Source organism: Nomascus leucogenys, chromosome 4 (assembly GCF_006542625.1).
Source record: "Nomascus leucogenys isolate Asia chromosome 4, Asia_NLE_v1, whole genome shotgun sequence".
NCBI lineage: Eukaryota > Metazoa > Chordata > Mammalia > Primates > Hylobatidae > Nomascus > Nomascus leucogenys.
Genome location: NC_044384.1, coordinates 43,962,321 through 43,988,404, shown reverse-complemented (window position 1 = coordinate 43,988,404; position 26,084 = coordinate 43,962,321). Strand labels below are relative to the sequence as shown.

The 26,084-nt window shown below is 42.5% G+C and overlaps 1 pseudogene; it reads left to right on the top strand.

Annotated features, from left to right (window-relative positions):
- Window positions 1-24,779: 24,779 nt before the first annotated feature.
- On the top strand, window positions 24,780-25,694 carry LOC100605296 (annotated as a pseudogene).
- The last annotated feature ends 390 nt before the right edge of the window (window positions 25,695-26,084 follow it).

The window sequence follows — 26,084 nt, the reverse complement described above, 5'->3', positions numbered from 1 at the left end:
TGGTTGCGGGCGCCTGTAGTCCCAGCTCGGGACTACTCGGGAGGCTGAGCCAGGGGAATGGCGTGAACCCGGGAGGCGGAGCTTGCAGTGAGCCAAGATCGCGCCACTGCACTCCAGCCTGGGTGACAGAGCGAGACTCCATCTCAAAAAAAAAAAAAAAAAAAGGCAAGATTTAATTTTATTTGGAATTGTATAGACGTATACCTGGAAAAACCAAGATAATCAACTGAAAGTTATTAGAAATAAGATAATTTAGCAAAGTAGTTTTAAAAATTAATAACCAAGATTGTTGCAGGATCTTTGGGGTGTCACTTTTCTGGCCAGAAACCTCTGTGGCCAGTGGCACCTTTGCCTGATTTCTTGTCCTGCCTCCAGGAATGCAGACAAGGGGAAGGTGAACAAAACGAAGAGGAGCTTTATTGAGTGTTACCAGCTCAGAGGAGACCCCACTCAGAGGAGACCCACAGTGGTTAGCTCCTCTCTGTAGGCAGGTCTTCCCCATGGAGCGTTCAGCTCTCAGCAGAGAGGAAGCCCTGGAAAGGGTGGCTCGTTTCTGCCCACAGGTCATCCTGTCATCTCTGCAGCTCTCAGCAGAGAGGGTAGCTCCTCTCTGCAGCTGGTTGTCCCCTCTCTCCATCCTCTGCCCTGCTCTAGCTGAGTCCCTGGCTTTTATGGACCTCAGAGGGGAGGAAGTGCCTACAAATTGGTCCGTGGGCACAGAAAAGTCACCACAAGTCCCCACTCCAGTCCGCAGGACTGGAAGCCTGGCCCCCAGTCTTCAGACCCTCCCTGCCTGAAGGTGGGGCCTTACCCGGGACCTGCCCCCTTCCACCCAGGAGCCTGTCTGCCTCCCGTGACTATCCATGGCTCCCAGGCTGCTGGTACTGAGGGGCATCTGCAGGCCAGCACCCAGCCACCCTCAGCCCCGTGCCCAGCCACCCTTAGCCCGGCCACCCTCAGCTTCCCCCCAGATTCCGGAGGTGGCAGGGCACTGGCGTGTCAGTGCTGCCCTGAGTGTGTGCACACCCCGCTGGGCTGTGACAGTCCCTCATCACAGGCCGGGCTCCGATCCCCACCTGGCTCCAAGATTGGAATGGGTGCCAGGCAGTGGAAGCAGACACCCCCAAGGGGATGGGGGTGGGGTGGTGGCAGGGGCACCTTCCTGGCCAGAAGGTACAGGCTACAAAAATGCCCTGATCCTGTGCCTGGAAGGGATGCTGCAGCTGCACCCAGGGAGCTCCCCCAGGGCCAACTCGGAATGGGCGGGGCTCCCACTTATCCTGGCTCCTGCCCACTCCGTATTGCAGGAGGCCCAGGTCTGCAGCCATAGACTGAATGGCTGCAGTTGCACCCGGGAGGGCAGGGATCCTGCCTGCTTCTGTCCTGCTTCAATGGAATAGGAGGCCCGGGTCTACAGCTGGGGTTTGGATGGCTGCAGTGGCACCCGGGGAGCTCCCGCCTCAACTTGGAAGGGGCAGGGCTCCCACCAGCTCCACAGAGCGTGCAGCCCCAGCTGGCTTCGCTGCTGCAGCCGGTGTAATGGCAGCGGCAGGCCGTCTGGAACGGCCACTGCCATCAAAATCAATAGCTTTCCTACATGCAGTAATAACTAGCTAGCCAACATAACAGAATGCAAGATTCTACTTCAAGATGACACAAAAACAAAGTAAAAATGGCTAAGAATAAGATAATTTAAACGTACAGTATGAAGAAAAATGTTAAATTCTTGACAAAACCGAAGAGACAAACATATAAATGGAAACATACCCTGTTTGAGATAGGAATATCTACCATAAAAAGGTAAAAATACCCCCTAATTTTATCTAAAAATTTAATGTTACCCCAATAAAAATACCATCAGTTCAACATCCAAATAATAGGAATTTCAGGAGGAAAGACCAAAGAAAATGGTAGCGAAAAAAAAAAATCAAAGAAAAATACAATTTCTTGAGCAAAAATATTCAAGATTGAAAGGGACTTTTAGATTCTCAGTACTATAAAAGAAGAGGAAAAAAGACCCATGCCAAAGGATAGGCATAAGAAATTGTAAAACAAGAGTAATAAAAAGGAACCTCTTAAAAACTTACAGGAAGGGAGAAAAACATTACACAAAGCTGAGGATAAGAGCTCAGAAAAGCATCGGACCTCTCAGAAACAAACCCTGTGAGTTAGAAGACATCAATGGAGAAACCCCTTTAGAATTCCAAGAAAAATCATTTCTTACAGTTTATATCCAGCTGAGGTATCACTGAAGTATGGGGGTAGAATAGTGACCTTTTGTTGTTGTTTTTACTCATTAAAAAAAAAAAAAACAGCCTGGCCAACATGGTGAAACCCTCTCTCTACTAAAAATACAAAAATTAGCCAGGCATGGTGGTAGACACCTGTAATCCCAGCTACTTGGGAGGCTGAGGCAGGAGAATTGCTTGAATCTGGGAAGTGGAGATTGCAGTGAGCCAAGATCACGCCACTGCACTCCAGCCTGGGCAACAAAGTGAGACCCTGTCTCAAAAAGAGAAAATTATTTTGTTGAAAAGTTCAAACATTTAAAAGTAGAGACAATTGTGTAATTAATTTCCATGTACCTAACACACAGGTTCAGCAATGATCAGATCATGGCTAATCTTGCTGTATCTACATCCTAATTATGTTCCCCACATGTCCTATCAGTGTGTCTCTCTAAAAGATAAGGGCTTACAAATATAGGAATAATATCATTATTACACCTAAAATAAAGTTAAACAATAGCTTCAGATATTTAGTGTTCAAATTTCTAATCATCTCATACATGTCACACTTTAAAAATATTGTTTGTTTGAATCAGGACCCATATAAGGTCTGTAGTTTGCTTTTGAAATCTTTTAAGCTGTAGTTTCCTCCTCTATTTTCCTTGAAAATTATTTTCTTGCAAATGCTTTTTCTCCCCATTGACATTTATGTGTTGAAGAAACCGCATTACGTGACTTGTCACATTCTCCAGGTTTTGGATTATTTTGCTGACTGTGTTTCCATGGTATCAATGTTCTCCTTTGTCTTGTCTATTTCTTGTGAATTGGTATTTGGACCTAGAGGAGAACAAGGATTTCCCTGGCACCCTTTCTCAGGAAGCTAATGGGGATGTGTCCCACTAAAATCAAAGAGTAGATCAAAGACCTGCGATCCAGCTTAAGAGAGAGTCAGGGAGGCTTCCAGGATAATGAGGGGGTGTTTCCAGATGACAGCTGTGGAGCAGATGCTGGAGGCAAAGTCCCGATGGGAGCAGGAGAGTGGGAAGAGACCTAAGGAGAATGTCTCCAATAAAAAAACTAAAATTGATCTTATACCTGATGTGTTTGATTATTTTGAGAGCAGACTTTCAATTCCAGGGCAGAATTTTGGACTGACTTGGTGATAACCATATAGAAAACAAAGAAATGTTAAAAAAAAATCATTGTATAAGAAAGTAAATATAAGCGTAGTCCACTGCTGGTTCAGCCATGAATTATATTTACCTAATCATAATATAAACAGTGAATACTGATTTAACCTAAAAGGGCAATACAAATTTATCACAAGGATGGGAGGAGAGAATTGTGTATGTTTGTCTGTGTATGCATGTGTGTGTGCATGAGCATGTTGGAAGGGATACAGCTAACAAGCCAAATACACATCTTCTGGAGTAGGACATCAATCAATAACACCTACACCTAAAAAATCAAGAAGTATTAGAGGTCAGGCATGGTGTCTCATGCCTGTAATCCCAGCACTTTGGGAGGCCAAGGCAGGTGGATCATCTGAGGTCAGGAGTTCGAGACCAGCCTGACTAACATGGTGAAACCCCGTCTCTACTAAAGATACAAAATTAGCTGGGCATAGTGGCACATGCCTGTAATCCCAGCTACTTGGGAGGCTGAGGCGGGAGAATCACTTGAACCCAGGAGGCAGAGGTTGCAGTGAGCCAATATCGCCCCATTGCACTTCAGCCTGGGCAACAAGAGAGAAACTCTTGTCTGGAGGAAAAAAAAAAAAAAAGGAAGCATTAGAAAAGGCATATGTGGTGAGCTGAGTAATGCTCCCCACAGATATCCAGGTGCTCAGCCCTGAAACCTGTGAATTTTATGTAATATAGCAAAAGGGACTTTGCAGATATGCTTAAGTTTAAAATCTTAAAACGAGATTTTCCCAGATTATCTAGTTGAACCCTAAATATATCACAGGTGTTTTTATAAGAGGGAGACAGACGGAAATTTGACTGCAGTAGAGAAGATGATGTGACCACAAAAGCAGAGATTGGAGTGATGGAACCAGGAGCCAAAGGATGCTGGCAGCCTCTGGATATGGAAGAGGCAAGGAATAGATTCTCCCCTAGAGCTTCCAGAAAGAACCAGCCCTGTTGATACCTCAATTTTAGCTCCTTAAGACTCATTTTGGGATGGGTGCAGTGGCTCACACCTGTAATCCCAGCACTTTGGGAGGCTGAGGCAGGTGGATCACTTGAGCCCAGGAGTTCGAGACCAGCCTGGGCAAACTGGCAAAACCCCATCTCTTAAAAAAAAAAAAAAAATTAGCCAGGCGTAGTGGCGTGTGGCTGTAGTTCCAGCTACTCAGGAGGCTGAGGCAAGAGGATTACTTGAGCCTGGGAGGCAGATGTTGCAGTGAGCAGAGATCATGCCACTGCACTCTAGCCTGGGTCACAGAGCAAAACTCTCTCTCAAAAATAAATACATACATACATACATACATACATACATACATACTCATTTTGGATTTTCCATCTCCAGAACAGTAACAGAATAAATGTGTTGTTGAAAGCCACTACATTTGTGGCAATTTGTTACAGCAGCCACAGAAAACCAATACAGCATATTATTTAAAAATTTGAAGGTAAAAATCAGAAGCAGCAGCTAAAATATTGAATGAGGATGACTCCAGGGTTGGATGGGATGTGATATGATTTTTATTATAAGCTTGGTGATACCATCTGACTTTTAAATATGCACATATATTACATACACTGAGGAAAATGAAAATGTAACTTAAAAAAGTATACCAGACTGAATATAGGCAGAGTTTTCCAAGTAAGTTCTGACAAATACTCAAGGAATATTCTTACACACATGGTTCCAGAGAGTAGAAAAAGACGGAATCCCCACCATTCAGTCTATGAGGCTGGTATAACTGTAACAACAATCTAGCCAAAAACAGTAGAAGAAGAAATGATCGGTCAAACTCACTGATGAACAAATATACAAAATAGCTAAATAAAGTATTAGCCAACTGAGTCGAGCAACATACTTAAGTGTGTGGACTCATTTTGTATTGATGTCATAACAAATTATCACAACTTAGTGACTTACAAGAGCCCAAATTTATTATCTCACATTTCTATAGGTCAGAGATCCAGTATGGTCTCTCCTGGTGGAAATCAAGGTGCCCGCAGCCATGCATTCCTTTCTAGAGGATCTACGGGAACATCCATTTCCTACTTATTCAAGTTGTTGGCAGAGTTCAGTTCCTTGTGGCTGTCAGTTCGAGGGCTGTTCCCTGCTTCCAGAGGCCACAGGAATTCCCTGGCTCCTAGCCTTCTGCCTATATCTTCAAAGCCAGCAAAGAGGCCTCCTCCCAATGCCTCTCTCTAACTCACTCTTCTTGCTTCCTCTTCCACTTTCAAGGACTCATAGTTATAGGGAACCCACTCCATATTAAGCTCCCTGTATTAAGGTCTGCAACTTTAGTTTCATTCAGAAAGTTCCTTTTGACGTGTAAGGCAACATATTCACGGGTTCCAGGAACTAGGGTGTAATCCTCTTTGGGGAGCCATTATCCTGCCTACCATGGTGTGTTAATAAATTTACATCATGATCAAACAAGGTTAATCTCAGCAGTGCTAACAAGGATGTTTTATGATGGTTTAATATTAGAAAATCTACTAATGTAATTCACACTTTTAATAAATGAAAAAATGACTGTAAGATCATTTTAATAAATTTAGAAAAAGCATTTGATAATATTCAACACTCATTCATGATAAATACTGTTATTAAATCAGAATTAGAAGAGCTTCTTTAGCCAAAAACCTAAACCAAACATCGTTCTTCATGGTACAGTGTTTAAGCCAACCCTTTAAACCAGAGGATACCCAAAATTAATAGTTCCAACCAACATTGTCCTAGCTATTCTAGCCAACAAAAAAGACAATGAAAATATTAATAAGTAAAAATCATAAAAGGCAAAAAAAACCAAGGTTATCATTATTCCCAAGTAATATGATTATATTTGTGGAGAATCTCCAAGAGAATTGACAAACTCACTCTTAGAAATAATAAAAGAATTGAGCAATTTTGTTAAACACAAGACCAATATAAAAAATGTCTACATATTAACAACAAATTATGTATATATGGTTATATTCTTTATATTTAAAAATTTAAATACACATATAATATTTAAAATGACAACAGGCTAGGTGCAGTGGCTCACACTTTTTATCTTAGTGCTTTGGGAGGCCATGACAGGAGGATTGCTTGAGTCCAAAAGTTTGAGACCAGCCTAGACAAAATAGTGAAACTCCATCTCTACAAAAATAAAAAAATTAGCTGGGTGTGGTAGCACACCCCTGTGGTCCTATGTGAGGCTGAGGCAGGAGGACTGCTTGAGCCCAGGAGGTTGAGACTGTAGTTAGCCGTGATTGCACCATTGCACTCCAGCCTGGGCGACCGAGGGAGACCCTGTCTCCAAATACCTACCTACATACACGCATATATACATACACACCTACAATTAAAATGACAACAAAAACCCTAAAGTACCTAGGAACAAATCTAACAAAGTATGTCCAAAATCTCCATGGAGAAAAGTATAAAGCTTAACCAAAGGATTTAATAGAAAACTTAAAGAAACAATGAGATACACCATGCTCAGGGAAGGAAGACTCAACAAATAAGTAAATAATTTTAATACGATGGTAACCAAAATTCCCACAGGTTTATTGTGGAACCCAACAAGCCAATCTGAAAATTCCTGTGGAAGAGCAAAGGACCAACAATAGCCGAAACACTCTTGAAGAGGACAGAATATTGAGACTTATTAGAGCCACGGTGGACAGGGGGGAAATACTCACCATGCAGCACTGTAATTGCTGTTATTGTTGCTGTTTTTGGAGTATTCTCGATGAAGAGAACTCCTTGCCTGCCACCATTGTTCCCAGCACACAGAGAGGGTTAATGTAAGTTTGCTTGATACATGAATCAACTTTACCCCTTTTCTTCAGAAGGTAGGAACACTACACCTTCCCCGTTTGGCTTCCGTGGCCCACAGAGACATAGGTCAGCCTGCCCTGTGGTAATCAGTTCTGCACCAACTCTCAGGGACCACTTAGGGGACCCCCCTTTTAGCCGTGCCTGGAAAATGTGCCTCAGGCTCCAGGGCAAGTCTGATCTTACCCTGCCAGGAGGGCCCACCTGAGTCAGCCCCATCCAGCCTTCCATCTTTGCTGGTGTTTTAAAAATCCATTCAGGTAGTCATGCATGGATAATACTTATTACTAAAATGAGATAGAGTTCAGTGAAAATTCTGTTCCTCTTGTTCATTTTCATCAATGTAAGTATGGCGTATCCTTAGTCACATAAATAAGTAGATGGGAATGGGAGGAGATTTGTTACAGCTATTCATTCAATTATTTGAACTCCTTCCAATTTTATGCCAAAAAATCACAAAGAAACATATCATCAAATAATTGAAATGTAGAACTTTAAAAAATTTCCCTTGTCTGTAATATGCCAAGTATTAAAATATTTCTTCTGGATTGAATTAAAATTATAATTATTCATATTATGTATTTTATTAAAATGATATGTCATTTTATGTATTATGACTTTTTAAAGTGGTTATTACACATAGAAAAGTTAAGAAAGGCACTTCCAAAATGTTACTTTCAATAATTAGCTTTCAAAGAATTGATGCAGGCATTATGTCACAGGAAAATGGTTAAAGTGTTCACTTCAATTATTATACATATTCTGTATGACAAAGAAGTACATCAGGCAATGAATAAAGCTTAAGTATTTTATAATAGGATAAAATACTCAGGAAAACAGAATGGAATAGGGGTGCTGGAGACTGATGCTTGGAGCTAGAGACCAGGGTCTGGGAGCTGAGGAGTCTAGGGATTGGTGGCTGGGGACAGAGGAGCCCAAGCTGGGGATTTGGGGTCCTGGCATATCCCTTCTCTACACCCAGCTTTCTTACCCCCAGTCTCCATTTCTTTTCAATGTACCATTTCTCAAATGTTCCTGAAAGAAGACATTGTTCTTTTTTGCCATTTTTCACATTATTTTTTCAACGTGTTCATATTCTTCCATTATCCTTTTCAAATGCTGAGGGCTTTTGACTCTTACAAGAGCCCTGTTCCTCCCCAAATGCGACATTGTTTTTTTTTATTTTTTTATTTTTTGAGATAAGGTCTCACTCTGTCACTCAGGCTGAAGTGCAGTGGCATGATCACGGCTCACTGCAGCATTGACCTCCTGGGTTCAAGCAATCCTCCCACCTCAGCCTCCCAAGTAGCTGGGATTATAGGTGTGCGACACCATGCCTGGCTGTTCTTTTGATTTTTTTTTTTTTTTTTTTTTTTTGGTAGAGACAGGGTCTTGCTATGTTGCCCAAGCTGCCCAACTGTGATTTAAGACACAACTGTGATTTAAGCTCCCCCTCTGCTGCCTAGGATATTTACACCTGCCTGCCTAGGACCAAAACCCAGAGGCACAGGCATTATATTTTAAGAGTCTAGGGTGGCCAGATGCAGTGGCTTATGCCTGTAATCCCAGCACTTTGAGAGGCTGAGGTGGATCACTTGAGGCCAGGAGTTCTAAACCAGCCTGGCCGACATGGCAAAACCCTGTCTCTACTAAAAATACAAAAATTAGCCCAGCTCAGTGGTACATGCCTGTGGTCCCAGCTACTTGGGAGGCTGAGCCATGAAAATTGCTTGAATCCAGGAAGCAGGGGTTTCAGTGAGCCGAGATCACGCCACTGCACACTTGCCTGGGCGACAGAGCAAGACTCAGTCTCAAAAAGAAAAAAGTCTAGGGTCATGTGACATCTCTTCCAGACAGCTGAAGACAAGAGACCTAAACAGGGACCTAAGAGCACCCAAATATCCCACAGTCTAGGGTTTCCAAACAAATCTCTCAGAACCTCAAGGGGAAAGCTGAAGAGTTACCTCCCCACTCAGAACCAGAAGTACTTGCCTCCCTTTGAAAGGTCTTAATGAAATGGAAATGTTAGGAGGCAGGAAAACAGAAATCAGCTCAAGGTTTCCTCCCATCATTTATTCCCTATGAAAATTCAGAACCAATTAGATAACATTTTCTAATAATAAACTCACTGTCACCAGTGGTGTTAGCAAAACATAATCGGTCATTAAATTATTGTCTTTGAGTTTTGTTGATTTTATAGCTGAAATTTTATTTTGGTTTTCTATAGCCATGAGCATGTGTTTTATGTTGGCACTTGCTATAAAAAATAATTTAAATTCACACAGGGAGTCTGAAGGGGGTCTGTACCCTTGCTCAAAGTTGAAAAACACTGCCTTAATGTATTGTACTGTACAGACTTCGGAGGGCAGCAGTAATGAGAAAAGGAAAGCCAGGCCCCAACTCAGATGTGCTGTGTACTGCTGCCCCAGAGAGAGGAAGTGGGAACGAGCACTGGTGACATTCACTCCAGGGGACTGTGGGGTGGGTGTGGGAGGGTTGCTCCAGGAATGTACATGGGGGTAACTGCACCATACCGTGCAGCACTCAGGACTCTCAGCTGCTAGTGGCAGACATCTCAACTGAGACTGGCTCAGGCCCATAGGGAATATCCCTGCTTTGGGGGGACCCTAAGCCAGCTGGAATGTCCAGGATAACTTCAGGACCCTTCCTTCTTTTGCCCTGCTTCCCTCTGCATTTAGTTCCATTTTGGCCAACATCAAGAGGGATTCCTCCACTGGGGAGTGGGGGCAAAGCTTCAATTTAACATCTTCCCATCTTGGCACCCACAACAGAAGTGACCTTATTTCTTCCATGGTCTGCATATCATCTGGCCAAGAGCATGTAGACCAGCTTAAATCCAGGAAATAGCCCAGACCTGAATCCTGTGCCTGTCCCATGGCCAATGAGAAGGGGCTGGTACTACAAAAAGGGGATGAAAGGGAAACTATGCTGACCAAGGCAATAGCCCCATCATTCACCACCCTAGTATGCCTGCTGGACAGTGTTTCCATAAACCCCAGTCCCCCAGCTATACCAAATACTGGCAGGCAGAGTGATACCCTGTGAAAGTATTAAAGAAAAAAATTATTTCTACATTTATTAAAATAAGGAAGAATTTATTCAAGACTATTGCAATAAGATTATTTCAATAGAGATGAGAGATTGGGCTCAACTTTGAATACAGCGAGGACCAGCAGGTATTGATAGCTGTAGGAGATCAGAATATGACATCTCCAAATATGACTGCAGAGAACCAGAATATGTCACCCCAAGATAGGCCTTTTTGTCATAAGAATAATTTTGAAAAACTGCAGTCACAGGAGAAGCACTGAAAACAGAGTGGGAGTTACCCTTTTGTAAGGGAAATTTACATCTGTAAAGGAAATCTCCATTTGTAATGGTGCCTCCCTCTCTGTACCAGGAAAGAAGGATGACTAAGCCACTAGAGACTCTTATTGATGGAGAAAGCACTGACTTAAATTAGCATAACAAACCTTATCCTTGTTGGCCGAGCTTTTTCTGGTCACCTTCCCATAACCCACCTCCCCCACACTCTTCTTGCTTTGTTTCAGCAGATAATGGTATTGAAGCCTGAATTTACAGGCAGCTCTCAGAGATTTATTCATTTCACTGGGCATGAAGCCAAGGGCAAACCTGACTAGGCTCTTCAGACTTTAACCTGCTTTTCTTGCTTTTAGCTGTTTTTTTTTGTTTGTTTTGGGTTTGTTTTGTTTTGTTTAAAGACTCCTTTCAGCCTCACTGTAGATAACTTCTCTGACTATGGGTCACAAAGCTAATGATTGCCTAAGTTGTTTTTCAGGAACTTAAAGTCAGCTCTTGTCCAGTTCAAACTGGTTGAAACCACCAACCCTTCAACTGGGCCTGTGTAAATGTCCAGTGGGTGACCTTTTGACATCAGAGACCTGAGAGCTCCACCCTCAGATCATGCTAACACCACCATTTTTCAAACACGCATCCTAAGAAGAGCCATGAAGCTTGACTACACTTATGCAGAACACTGATTATCTCACTTTTCTTTATCCCCAGTCGCTTTTCCCCATGCCTCAGGCCACTCTGCTCCTCTAACCCGTAAATAACCCTAAACTCCATCTTTGGGGAGGCGATTTGAAATCTATTCCCTTGTCTTCTTGCTTGGCTGCCATGTGAATAAACCCTTTCTCTGCTGCAAAACTCATTGTGTCAGTGATTGGCATAATGCATGGCAGATAAAACAGGCCTGGTTTGGTAACAGGTATCTCCTGTGTATACATTAGGTATACATGCTATTAAACCCTGCATGTTTTTCTGTTGTAAATCTGTCATTTGTTACAGGAAGCCCTAGCTAAGAACTCAGAAAGGGTAGAGAGAAAATTATTTTTTCTCCCCACCAGTATAGCCAAGGAGCAAAGCAAGGGGGTTCAGTGGATGGAAAATTACTAAGAGGAGACATCAAAGACAGGGAGATTCTTGCTACACTGACTGAATAGGATTCTTGCCAAAGGCAAGCCAAGAACTTAGACATCAAAGGTGGAGGGTGAGGAACTTGATCAGATATGAAGGGTGGAGGATTCTCTCTAAACTGACTTAGCAGGATTCTTGCTAAGACTGGGCTCTGCAGGCCTGGGAAGGACAAGACAGGCACAGAAGGCTAAGGCTGAGGCCAAGTCAAGAAGAGAGCTCCAAGGAGCCTGACTAGTTTGATGAAGGAAAATTTGCCAGAAAAATTACCTAACCTGGGGCTTGAAGGCAGGAAGATCCAGGATAGAGGGGCTTTGGTCTCTACTGTTGGAGGGCAAAATCAATTGTAAGCATATGCTCCTGAGTGCTAATGCAGAATGGGGACACCCATAGGGAAGTCATGAAGCTGCTCTCGGGCTGTGGGAACAACTTCCTGCAATCACCCAACGGGTTCTTCTTGCCCACTGCTTAGCCAGAGCCAATTTATCAAGATGGGAATTGCAGTGAAGAAAGAGTAATTCACACAGAGTGGGCTGTATGAGAGACTGGAGTTTTATTATTACCCAAATCAGTCTCCCCAGGCATTCAGGGATCAGAGTTTTTAAGCATAATTTAGTAGGTGGGAGGCCATTGAGTTGGGAGTGCTGATTGGTTGGGTCAGAGATGAAATCGCAGGGAGTAGAATCTGTCCTCTTGTACCAAGTCAGTTCCTGGGTGGGGGCCACCAGATGAACCAGTTTATTGATCTGGATGGTGCTGGCTGATTCATCCAGTGCAGGGGCTGCAAAATATCTCAAGGACTGATCTTAGGTTTTATAAGAGTGATATTATCCTAGAAGTAATTTGGGGTGGGTCAGAATATTATAGCCTCCAGCTGCATGACTCCTAAATCATAATTTCTAATCTTGTGGCTAATTTGTTAGTCCTACAAAGGCAGTCTACAAAACAAACCCCAAGCAGGAAGGGGTTTGTTTTGTCAAAGGGCTATTATCATCTTTGTTTCAAAGTTAAACTATAAACTGTTTCTTCCAAAATTAGTTCAGCCTGTGCCCAGGAATGAACAAGGACAGCTTAGAGTTTAGAAGCAAGATGGAGTTGATTAGATCAGATCTTTTTCACTGTAATAATTTTCTCAGTTATAATTTTGCAATGACAGTTTCATTCCAAAAGTGTGAAGTCCTAAAACTAAAGCAAAAGATTACTGTGTGCCCCTTTAAACTCACAGGGGAGCATTGCCTAACATGGGTAGGGGGCAGTTGTTGTCTAGAGAAACCTGGTTTGACATATTATTGTGTCAACCTAAATAACAGAGAGAGACTCTCTAAAGGCAAATGATACTTATTCAGGAATATAGCATTGCAATGCAACTATATGTGCCATAGTAAACTGTGTTTTTAGGTAAGTAAAGGAAGACAAAGATTTTTAATGGAAAATGAGAAGTGTAACTGGTGTTGACAAAAAGAGTCAAACTTTGTAAAATGTTTAAAGAGGTTTATTCTGAGCCAAGTATGAGTGACCAAGGCCCAAGACACAGTCTCAAGAGGTCCTGAGATTGAAACCACCCTTGCAAAAACTATAACTGAGGAAATTATGACAATGAAAGACATCAGACCTAACCAACTCCATCTTGCTTCTAACTTTTAAGCTGTCCTTGTTTATTCCTGGGCATAGACCAAACTAACCTTGGGAAAGAATTCAGTTTATGGTTTGACTCTGAAAAAAAAAAAAAAAAAAAAAATTGTTAATAGCCCTTTCCTGAAAAGACCCCCTTCTTGCCTGAGGACCAGTCTGCCTTTGCAGGACTAGCAAATTAGCTACAAAATTAGAAAGTACTGCCAGGCACAGTGGCTCCTGCCTGTAATCCCAGCACTTTGTGAGGCTGAGGTGGGAGGATTGCTTCAGGTCAGGAGTTTGAGATCAGCCTGGCCAACATGGTAAAACCCTGACTCTACGAAAATAAAAACAGTTAGCTGGACATGGTGATGTACACCTGTAGTCCCTAGCTACTTGGGAGGCTGAGGCAGGAGAATTGCTTGAACCTGGGAGACAGAGGGTGCAGTGAGCCAAGATTGCACCACTGCATTCCAGCCTGGGTGACAGAGCAAGACTCAGTCTCGAAAAAGAAAAAGGAAATAAAGAGAAAGAAAGGGAGAAAGGAGACAGAGAGAGAGAGAGAGAAAAAGAGAAAGAAAGAGAGAGAAAGGGAGAAAGGGAGAGAGAGAAAGAAAAAAAGACAGAAAGAGAGAAAGAGAAAGAAAGAGGAAGGAAGGAAGGAAGGAAGGAAGGAAGGAAGGAAGGAAGGAAGGAAATAAATTACAGTTTAGGGGTTATGCAGCCTCTTGCTACAAGAGTCTGAACCTCCCCAAATTGCTCCTGGGGATAACATTACTATTGCAAAACCTAAGATCAGTGTTTGATCTGCAGACCTTGCATTTGATGGATTAGCTGACACCACCCAGACCAGTAATCTGGATCAGTCAGTTCTGTGATCCTACCCAGAAACAGAATGACAGCAAGAAAATGTCACTTAGACCCCCCTATGATTCCTTCTCCAACCTACCCTATCAGCACTCCCTACTTCCCAAGCTGCTTCCCACCAAATTATCTTTAAAAACTCCAATCCTCAAATGCTTGGGGAGACTAATTTGAGTTGTAATATAACTTTGGTCTCCTGCACAGCCAGCTCTGCATGAATTACTCTTTCTCCATTGAAATTCCCCTGTCTTGATAAATTGGCTCTGTCCAGGCAGCAGGCAAGGTGAATCCACTGGGTGGTTAGAAGAACATGTGCCTAAGGTGGCTGAGTTTTAGTTTGGCTTTATACATTTTAGGAAGACATAAGACATCAGTCAGTACATGTGAAGTATATATTGATTTTGTGCAGAAAGCTGGGACAACTTGAAGCAGGGGGCTTTCAGGTCATAGGTAGATTCAAGGATTTTCTCATTGGCAATTGCTTAAGAGAATTAATTTATTATCTAAAGACTTAGAATCAATGGAAAAGGGTGTCTGGGTTAAGATAAGGAGTTGCAGAGACCAAGGTTCTTATTATGTAGATAAAGTTCCATGGGTGTCTCATAGATGTCTCTAAGGGACCACCTCAGAGATAATAGATGGCAAGTGTTTCCTATTCAGACCTTTAAAAGGTGCTAGATGCTCAGTTAATCTCTTCAGTACTGGGGGAGCCTGGAGGAGGAAAGATCTAGTTATGTTAATACAGATTCTTTACAGATGTAAATTTCCCCCTACAAAAGATAGCTTTTCAGGGCCATTTCAAAATATGACAGATAAACATATTTTTGGATAAAATATTTTTATTTCCTTTTTTGTCTGTCATGTAATTATTGTTAAGAACAAATAGTTCCTCTTCAAAGGGTTTCAGTTCCTGGTTAATTGTTCTATTCTAAAAGGTATTCATATCCATTCATCTATCAGCCCTCTCTAACTCTGCTGTGCCCAAACACCCCAAGATGTACCATACCAGTCCTTCCCATCAAATGCCCACCCTTGCCTCCTTTGATGATGTCAACAGTAGCCAATCAGAATTAGCCTAGATTGTGTAGTCTGACCCCAGCCCACGGGAAGAGGACACAGGAACAGGGTGTGTGTTAGGGATAAAAAAAACTCCTGCTCTCCTTTGTTTTGCATGCTCTCTCTTGCCTCTGCCTTGCAGGAAGACAGCACCCTTCTATAAAAGTAAATTCCCTTACTGAGAAAACTTTTGCCTGAGTGCTGGTTTCACCTTGTGGCACTGAAAATTTGCTTCTAACAATTTGGGGGCTCATCCGGGATTACCACTCTCCTCCAGGGAAGGAGTCTCTGATCATCTCCCAGGGTGAGACATGTCACACTGCCTCGTTGCAGTGGCCTCAGGGGCTAGAGATTGAGACCCCACCTGCTGTGATGAATAAACCCAGACTCTCAGCAACATGGGTAGAAAAGTCTTGCCTACAAACACCGCAGCAAGCAGGTAACTTTGTACACAGACCAAGGTAAGAAAAGCTGTGGCGGGGGGCAATGAAATACTTCCTTGGTGGTCGGATATCTTGGAGGTTGAAAGTGTGTGTGAATGATCACAAGCACTACTGCTTGTGGTACTGCTTGTGTGAATGGTGATAAACACTACTGCTGTGTGGAGTAAGTGGGTCCTATCTGTGATTCCGTGATCACCTCATATGGCTTAGGGTGGATCCTGCCATGGGGCTTATACCAGCATGCCAATGCTAAGAGGAACCTAATTTCCCACAAGAGAAGTGGCCAGATAGGATGAAGTGAATGGAAAGGAGTGCAAGAAATCTCCAGTAAGGGGGGTTGAATCTCTAGAGAAAAGGGAAGACAAGAAATCTCCAGTAAGAGAGGTTGGGCCACATACACACTCAAGGGACATTCCAAAACCTCCAAGATGGGAAACACTTCTAGTACAACAGGGAAAGGTAAAGATGGGGATAGTCAGATCCCCTCCAATAGCCCTTTAGGTCTCATGCTAAAATATTGAAAAGAGAATGAGGGGACTAGACACAAGAAGAAGCAACAGATGATAAAATATTTTTGTTTCACTTGGGCCAAGGAAGCCATCCTCAAACCTGCCGTCTTCTGGCCAAAATGTGGATCAAATGAGGATTGGGTCTGTCAACTTTTAATTCAGTATGTAAATGACAAAAGTCCGGTCTCACAGGAAGAAATATATTATGCTGTCTGCTGGAAAAAAGGACCTGTTCTCCTCTTTCCCCTAAAGAATGCAAGGGAAGGGTCAGATTTCACACTCCCCAAATTTCACAACCCCTAGGCCGAGAGATCCCAATGCCTAGGACCCTCTAAACTGCTTTCCCCTGTTTAATTCCCCAACACTTGACCTGCCCCCTCCCCAGACAGCTGCTGCCACCCTGGACCCAGTCCCAGATCCTTCTCCTACACCTATTATTCCTCCCCCTTATAACCCTGATTCTTGGGAATTACTGCCACCCCATGAGTCTGCTCCTTGGCAGCCTAAGTATCCTTCCCTGAAGGAACTACAACATGAAATACAGCAATGTAAAAAAGATATTCAAAATCTTCCTTTCCCCTCTACCTCTAAGGAATCAAGTCCAACTCTCTTCCCTCCCTTACCCTAGGGAGGAGGAGCTATTGACTTTGTAAATGCTCCTTTGACTAGTTCAGAGGTTTGAGGCTTAGAGAAAGAAGCCACTGCTACATGACCCATATGGTGTAACAGACCAAATTGATCAATTCCTAGGTCCCCAGTTATATACCTGGGCTGAATTGATATCCATCCTGGGTATCCTTTTCCTAGGGGAAGAAAGAGGGATGATTCACAGGGCTGCTGTGACAATTTGGGAATGTGAACACCCTCCTGGCCAAAACATTCCTGCAGCAGACCAAAAATTCCCGGCCCAAGATCCTCAATGGGATAACAACAACACAGTCCACTGGGAAAACATTAAAGACCTTAGGAAAATGTTAATCAAAGGAATTTGGGAGTCAGTGCCCCATGCTCAGAATTTTTTCCAAGCCTTTGACATACAATAGGAAAAAGATGAAGACCCCATGAAATTTGTAGAAATACTAAGGGAACAAATAAGGAAATATACAGATTTAGATCCAGAAGACCCTCTCAGGCAAGAAATGTTAAAGCTACATTTTGTCACAAATAGCTGGTCAGACATAACAAAGAAGTTGCAGAAACTAAGAAACTGAAAAAACCAGTCCATAGAGGAACTCCTAGGAGACGCCCAAAAAGTATATGTGAGGAAAGATGAAGAAAAGCAAAAACAAAAAATGAAACTTACGCTATCCACCTTCCAACAGATGGCTTCAAGCCCACACGCTTCTAAACAGAGACTCCAGGGGGCCAAGAATTATAAAGGGTCCAAAACCCTGTTTGGAGGACCCAAGCCTCCAACTAGGGGACTCGGACCCTCAGCTACCAGGCCCTCTACAGAGTATGGGGGAACAAGGTCAAAGAATCCTAGAACTGAGAGAGAGGAAGGACAGGATAGGTGTTTCAAGTTTGGAAGAACAGGCCACTTCAAAAGAGAACGCCCCAAGTAGGGGAAGAAAAGAGAAATTGTCCTGCTCATGGCATTCAAGGAGGAATAGGGAGATCAGGGGCTCTGTCTTTTCTATCTCCAGTCCCACCAAAAACCCTTGATAAATTTAGAGGTGGGACCCAAACATGAGCTTATCACCTTTTTAATAGATCCAGGGGCTGCTTGCTCCTCTGTTTACTATTGGCCCTCTAATATAAACTACTCGTTAGAGGAGCTTTTTGTCTCAGGGGTGAAAGGGGCAGGATTTAAAGCCAAAGTTTTAGAAGAAACAAAAGTTAAATATAAAAATTGATCAACTAGTATTAAACTCCTACTAATCTCTGAAGCAAGAACAAACCTGTTAGGAAGAGACCTGATGTTAAAACTAGACATAGGCCTGCATGCCTGCCCTGAAGAATTTTTCACTTCATTTAACCTTCTCACCACCACAGAAAAAAGTTACATTCATCCCAGTGAGTCATCAAATGAAGGGAATTGAAGGAAAATATGAATCCCCCAATCATATAAAGTTGAAAACCCCTGGAAAAATAGTAAGGAGAAGGCAATATCTAATTCCTCTAGAAGGCAGGATAGGCTTGAAAACTGATTAAAGGTGTTCTTCAGGATAAGTTACTTGAACCCTGTATGTCTCCGTATAATACCCCTATAATACCTGTAAAGAAATCAGATGGGTCATATCAGCTAATACAAGAGCTCCAGGCCATTAACCAAATAGTCCAAACCACTCACTCTGTTGTCCCCAATCTATATATTATCCTCAGCAAGATTCCATATGACCATCAGTGGTTTACAGTAATAGACTTAAAGGATGCCTTTTGAGCATGTCCCTTAGCTGAAGACAGCTGAGACATATTTGCTTTTGAATAGGAAGATCCTCATTCAGAGCAGAAGCAACAATGCCACTGGATGGTCTTGCCCCAAGGATTTACAGACTCTCCCAACCTGTTTGGCCAAATTCTTGAACAAGTTTTAGGGAAGATATCTGTCCCAGAGTCTATTTGCATGCTCCAATATGTAGATGACATAATTGTGTCTGGGAAAGTCATAGAACAAGTATCTGATTTCTCCATCAGTCTTCTCAATCACCTGCAAGGGGAGAGATTATGGGTATCAAAGGGGAAGCTCCAATTTTTAGAACCTGAAGGCAAGTATTTAGGGCACCTGATAAGTGCAGGCAAGTGAAGAATAGGACCTGAAAGAGTCAAAGAAATTGTGTCCTTACCCCTGCCTGGTACAAAACAAGAGCTTAGCAAAATTTTAAGGCTAGTTAGATATTGCTGCTTGTGGATTGATTCATATGCTCTAAAAGTCAAGTCTCTGTACGCCCAAGCTTACCCAAGAAAAACCTGACCCCCTCCTTTGGGCCCCAGAGGAAGTCCATGATTTTAAAGAATTGAAACACTTACTCATAAGTGCCCCTGTTTTAGCTCTGCCTTCCCTCAAACAACCATTTCACCTCTTTGTCAATGTAAATAAGGGAGTAGTTTTAGAGGTGCTTACCCAAGAACATGGGGGCCACTGGCAGCCTGTGGCCTTTTTATCAAAAATTCTAGACCCAGTAACCTGTGGATGGCCTGAATATATTCAATCTATAGTAGCCACTGCTTTGTTGATTGAGGAAAGTAAAAAGCTAACCTTTGGGGGAAAATTAATTGTTGACACACCTCACCAAGTTAGAACAATATTAAACCGAAAGGCAGGTAGATGGCTTACAAGCTCAAGAACTCTGAAATATGAAGCCATTCCATTAGAAAAAGATGACTTCACTCTCCCCAGTGACAGTGCCCTTAACCCAGCTGCTTTCCTAACTGGGAATCCAAACCCCAAAGATCCTGAACATGACTGCTTAGATCCCATTGACTACCATACTAAGGTTAGACCTGATTTAAGAAAAACCCCTTTTAAAACAGGACGTCATCTTTTTATAGATGGCTCCTCCCAGGTGGTTGAAGGAAAAAGACACAGTGGATACTCTGTCATCGATGGAAAAGTTCTTGCTGAAATAGAATCTGGAAGATTGCCAAAGAATTGGTCTGCTCAAACTTGTGGACTGTTCATGTTAAATCAGGCTCTAAAATATTTACAAAAGCAAGAAGGTGCCATCTATACTGACTCTAAGTATGCCTTTGGGGTAGTGCCCACCTTCAGAAAAATTTAGACTGAGTGGAGCCTAATAGCAAAGATCAGGACTTTGTCCACAAAGAATTAATCACTCAAGTTTTAAAGAGCTTATAATTACCAAAAGAAATAGCTGTTGTACATGTCCCAGGGCACCAGAAAAGTACTAACTTTGAAAGCTGAGGGAATAACCTTGCTGATCAAATTACAAAACAAGCTACCATTTCTCAAAAAGCACCTATCTTCCATCTGACTCCCTGTTTCTCACCCCCAGTTACAATCCCTATCTTCTCTCCCACTGAAAAGGAAAAGTTAGAGAAATTAGGAGCTAAAGAAAACTCAGAAGGGAAGTGGGTGTTACCAGATCAAAGGAAAATGCTTTCCAAACCATTTATGAGAAAAATCCTGTCCCAACTACATCAGGGGACTCACTGGGGACCTCAAGCTATGTGTGATGCAGTTCTCAGAGTCTATGGAAGTATAGGAATCTATACCTTAGCAAAACAAGTTGTGGACAACAGCCTAACATGCAAAAAAAAAACAAAAAACTAATAAACAGGCCCTAAGGAAACAACCTTTTGCGGCAGAAGCCCAGGACTAAGGCCATTTCAAAGTATTCAAGCTGACTATACTGAAATGCCCCCACTAGGTCGCTTTAAATACCTAATAGTAATAGTAGACCACTTCGCTCATTGGGTTGAAGCCATTCCCCTCCCCAGAGCAACAGCTAACAATGTGGTTGAAATATTACTAGAAAACATAATACCTTCGTTCAGGCTAGTAGAAAACATTGACTCAGGCAATAGAACTCATTTTACTGCAAATATCATTAAAGGGCTTACTTAAGCTTTAGAAATTAAATGGAAGTATCATACCCCTGACATCCATCCTTGTCAGAAAAAATAAAAAAGATGAATCAGACTTTCAAGAATCATCTAACTAAGTTAATTTTAGAAACTCGATTACCCTGGACTAAGTGTCTTCCCATCACTCTACTCAGGATCCAAACTGCCCCTCGAAAAGATGTTGGTCTATCCCCATATGAAATGCTCTATGGGTTACAATGCTTAAGTTCCACTAGTGATATTCCCACTTTTGAGACCAAAGATCAATTCCTTGGGAACTATATACTTGGTCTATCTTCTACCTTATCTTCCCTTAGGACCAAAGGTCTCTTAGCACAAACCCCACCTCTTGAGTTTCCAGTCCATCAGCACCAGCCCAGAGACTACATCCTCATTAAGAGCTAGAAAGAAGAAAAACTTAAACTGTGCTGGGAGGTACCATATCTAGTGCTCCTCAACTAAAACTGCAGTCCAAACCGCTGAGAAAGAATGGACCCATCACACCCAAGTCAAAAAAGTGCTGCCCCCTTCAAGGTCATGGGCCATAGTCCGAGGGGAAAATCCTACCAAACTAAAGCTAAGGAAAGTTTAACTCTCTTTCATCTATTCTATTACTCCTTCTTTCCTTGTTCTGTTGCTAGCCACCTCGTCATTAATGTAACTAGATCAGACTCACCCCAGACCTTAACCTTTGATGATTGTTTAGTTATGTCTTGTGGGGATCTCCAAAGCCAGAGACACCTTGCAGCAGCAAAAAAATCTCTCTGCCCCTCCATAGCAGATGCTTCTAAATTGTTTAGGTATTTATTTTGTCATACTTGAAAATATGTCATTTGAACCACTCAATGTCAAGACTGGGTCCCCTCAGAAGATTTCCCACTATCAGTTCTAAAGCCCTATATCCATTTTACTAAAGAAAGTGCCCCTCCCAATTGTCAACATAATCAATGTAACCCAATACAAATTTTCATTACCATCCCAACTCTTCAAGATTCCTCTCTGACCCTAGACCATTTTTATGGTATGAGAACAGATGTAACAAAAAAAAAGACCCCACAGGATTTTTCGAGTTGCACCTCATTACATCCTCATCCCTCACATCTCCACCTCTATCCTCTTCTAAATCTGCTGACCAGACCACTCTCTCTTCACCTAATGACAGAACCAAAGTAGCTATTGTAGAGGTTAAAAATTTGAAACAAACACTGGCAATTGAAACAAGATACCAAGATACAAATGCCTGGATGGAATAGATTGAATATTCTGTTCACACTCTAAACAAAAACAACAGTTATGCTTGTGCACACTGTAGGCCAGAGGCCCAAGTTGTCCCCTTTCCACTTAGTCTTCTGACCAACCGAACATGAGCTGTATGGTGGCTCTTTTCCAAGACCCCACAGCCTGGGGTAATGAATTCTGTCGAATTCTCTCTCTGCTATTGCCTAAAGTTCAGCACCCTGTGGGTCAGCCCCCAAGGGCCATCCAGCCTCCATCTCCAGATGCCAATTTTACTTCATGTCTCTCATGACAGGGAGAAAATTTGGCATTTCTTAGAGATCTAAAGGGATACAGTAAGCTTAAATCTTTCCAAGAGCTTACCAATCAGTCTATCCTTGTTCATCCCTGAGCTGATGTATGGTAGTATTGTGGTGATCCCCTACTGGACACTCTGCCAAGTAACTGGAGTGGCACTTGCACTCTAACTCAATTGGCCATCCCTTTCACCCTGGCATTTCATCAACCAGAAAAAGGGAGACCACAGCACTGTAAAATGAGAGAGGCCCCTCATGGATCTTTCAACTCTCATGTCTATATAGATGCAACTGGAGTCCCACAGAGGGTACCTGATAGATTCAAAGCCTCAGACCAAATAGCTGCAGAACTTGAATCATTATTTCCATGAGTAACTATTCATAAAAATGTAGATTGGATAAATTACATCTATTATAACCAACAATGATTTGTTAATTACATTAGGGATACTGTCAAAGGAATAGCTGAACAATTAGGGCCTACTAGCCAGATGGCTTGAAAAAACAGAATGGCCCAGATATGACATTTCCAGAAAAAGGTGAAGTTTGTGTTATGATAGAAACCCAATGCTGCACCTTCACTCCCAATAATACAGCCCCTGATGGAACAATTACAAAAGCTTTACAAGGTCTTACTTCCCTATCAAATGAATTAGCCACAAATTCTGGGATAAACAACCCTTTCACAAGATGGTTAGGGAAATGGTTTGGTAAATGGAAAAGACTCATGGCCTCTATTGTTACTTCTCTTACAATTGCGATAGCTGTGTTTATTCCTGTTGGATGCTACATCATACCCTACATTTGTAGACTAGTCCAAAGACTTATAAAAACAACTGTTACCAGAACATTCCCTAGTTCTTCCCAATCCTATACAAATAAATTATTTATCCTGGAAGAACAATAAAGCCAAGTCAGGTTAGATAAGTTTGAAAAAAAAAATGTATAAATTCAAGAGGGGGAAATTGTTAAGAACAAATAGTTGCTCTTCAAAAGGGTTTTGGTTCCTGATTCTTTGTTCTATTCTAAAAGGTAATTGTACCCATTCGTCTATCAGCCCTCCCTCTGTTGTGCCCAAACATCCCAAGATGTACCATACCTGTCCTTCCCATCAAAGGCCCACCCTTGCCTCCTTTGATGATGTCAACAGTAGCCAATTGAAATTAGCCTGGATTGTGAGGTCCAACCCCAGCCATCAGGGAGAGGACACAGGAACAGGATCTGTGTTAGGGATGAAAAACTCCTGCTCTCCTTTGTTTTGCACACTCTCCCTTGCCTCTGCCTTGCATGCAAAAAGCACCCTTCTATAAAAGTAAATTGCCTTACTGAGAAAACTTTTGCCTGAGTGCTGGTTTCACCTTGCGGCACTGAAAATTTGTTTCTAACATAATGTTATGCCAGCATCAGGTTGGAAAGTAAGCCACGTTATATAGGATTAAATAAAACCCATCTGATGAGATTTTATGGGGGCCACCAACTCTTCCTTGCTTCTAACCTTTAAGCTGTCCTTGTTCATTCCTGGATGTAGGCTGAACTAACTTTGGGAAGGAATTTAGTTCATGGTTTGACTCTGAAACAGAATTGATGATAGTCCTTTTCCGAAATGATCCCCTTCTTGCCTGGGGACCAGTCGGCCTTTGTAGGACTAACAAATTAGCTACAAGATAAGAAATTATAGTTTAGGGGTCATGCAGCCTCAGGCTGCAAGAATCCAAACCTCTCCAAATTGCTCCTGGGGATAACATCACTATTGTAAAGCCTAAGATCAATGTTTGAGATATTTTGCAGACCCTGCACTCCATGGATCAGCTGACACCACCCAGATTGGTAATCTGGCTCAACCAGTTCTGCCATCCTATCCAGGAGAAGACAGCAAGAAAAACTCACTTTGACTCCCCTATGATTCCATCTCCAACCTGACTAGTCAGTCCTCTCTGCTTCCCAAGCCCAAACTCTGATCCCCCAATGCTCGGGAAGACTGATTTGAGTAATAATAAAACTACTGTCTCCCCACAGTTGGCTCTGCATGAATTACTCCTTCTCCATTGCAATTCCTCTGTCTTGATAAATCAGCTCTGTCTAGGCAGTGGGCAAGGTGAACCCATTGAGGGGTTACAAAAGTAATCCCTCACTCGCTTTGTTTCTTGCTACATTTATACCTACCTATTTGCTTGAAAATTCCAAATGCTAATGTTTAAACAATCCAGGCAAGAAGCTGACATGGCAGTTGCAATTTTCTCCTTTTTGAGAAGAAACCAGTGCTTGGTTAACCCATAACCCAATCCCTGCCAAGATGAGTTGAACCAGGCCTCTGGATGGTCCATTACTCAAACTAGCCATCAGAAAATGAGAAGCAGTGCTGTATCCCAGACCACTTCTTTGCATGGTTTCCACGCAACCTTTCCTCTTAAGACTCCTTTAGTGGCATGGTGCCAGAGGAGGAAGTAGTGAGGTTGTTGCCCGCTGTGCCCACCACTGGCACTTGGGGCGCAGAAAGGGGCTGCAGTCTCTACGGCTGCCTCATGCTCCCCTGCAGTCCTCTCCATGTTCCCTGGCACCACCACTCCCCTTCCTAAGGCCTCCGCTTACCCCAAGGTCTATGGAAGTAATGGAAGGACCCCTCAACCTGGCTCATCAACAGAGCAGATGAGCAGACCATTTATTAGCAGCAGGCAAATACAAAGAGGCTATTTCTTGTCACAAAAAGGCTGTGGCCTATCTTTCTGAAGACATGAAGCTGACACGATCTGAACAGTAAAAGCTGAGCTTTTACTGGAATTGCAAAGGGATAGCCACATGAAACAGCTCCTCCTCATCCAAGAGAGATGGAAAAGGCCCCAGCGTGAAGAAAGATTGAAAGCCCAGCAGAACACAAAGGATGTAGCCGCCCATCTTCAGGCATCTCAAAAACCCTCTGCAGAGGATGCAGAGTGCCAGAGCCCCTTTTCTCAGAAGTATAGCCCTTCCAGAGAGAAACATCTGCCTGAGATTCAGGGGATCTTTGACAGGGACCCAAACACACTACCATATTTACTTCAGCAAAAGAGTGAGCCAGCAGAGCCATGTATTGGAAGCAAAGACCCAAAAGATGACAAAACAATTATAGAGGAGCAGGCATCCAAGATTGCAGATTTGAAGAGGCATGTGAAATTCCTTCTGGCTGAGAATGAAAGATTAAGGAAAGAAACAACTAAAGGCTGAAAAGGCCAGACTTCTAAAAGTTCCAGTAGAAAATGAGTTGGATGTAGATGCTGATTTTGTAGAAATGTCAGATTTATGAAGCTTGCCACCACATTCAGAAACTGCTACAGCCTCCTCAACCTGGCAGAAGTTTGCAGAAAATACTGGGAAAGCCAAGGACATTCAATTCCCAATCTTCCTCCCTTGGATTTTTCATCTCCAGAACTTCCCTTTATGGAGCTCTCTGAAGATATTCTGAAAGGATTTATGAATAATTAAAAATGGAAGGCCACAGAAGAGGGAAGAAGAGGAAATAATATAGTAATAGTTAATGCAACAAAAAAAAATGAAAAGGGAAAACCACATAGAAGGGTCATCCCGGAAATGCTTCATCTGGCAGACTGTGGGAGAAGATGCATTGCCAGGACTTGGGAAACAGTGTCACTGTGAAATGCGTCGCATATATGATTCACTGACTTGAGCTAATTATTCTGACTTGGCAGACACTGAACTCATGGAGGTTCAGTTTCTCCTGATACAAACCAAATGGCTTCCTGGAATAATTTTTTTTTTTCAAGCAACAATTTTTCTTATCTTCAGGGTTAAAATGTATAAAAGTATGTTATGCATAATCTATAATGCCATAAATGATAATGCAAAACCTAAATA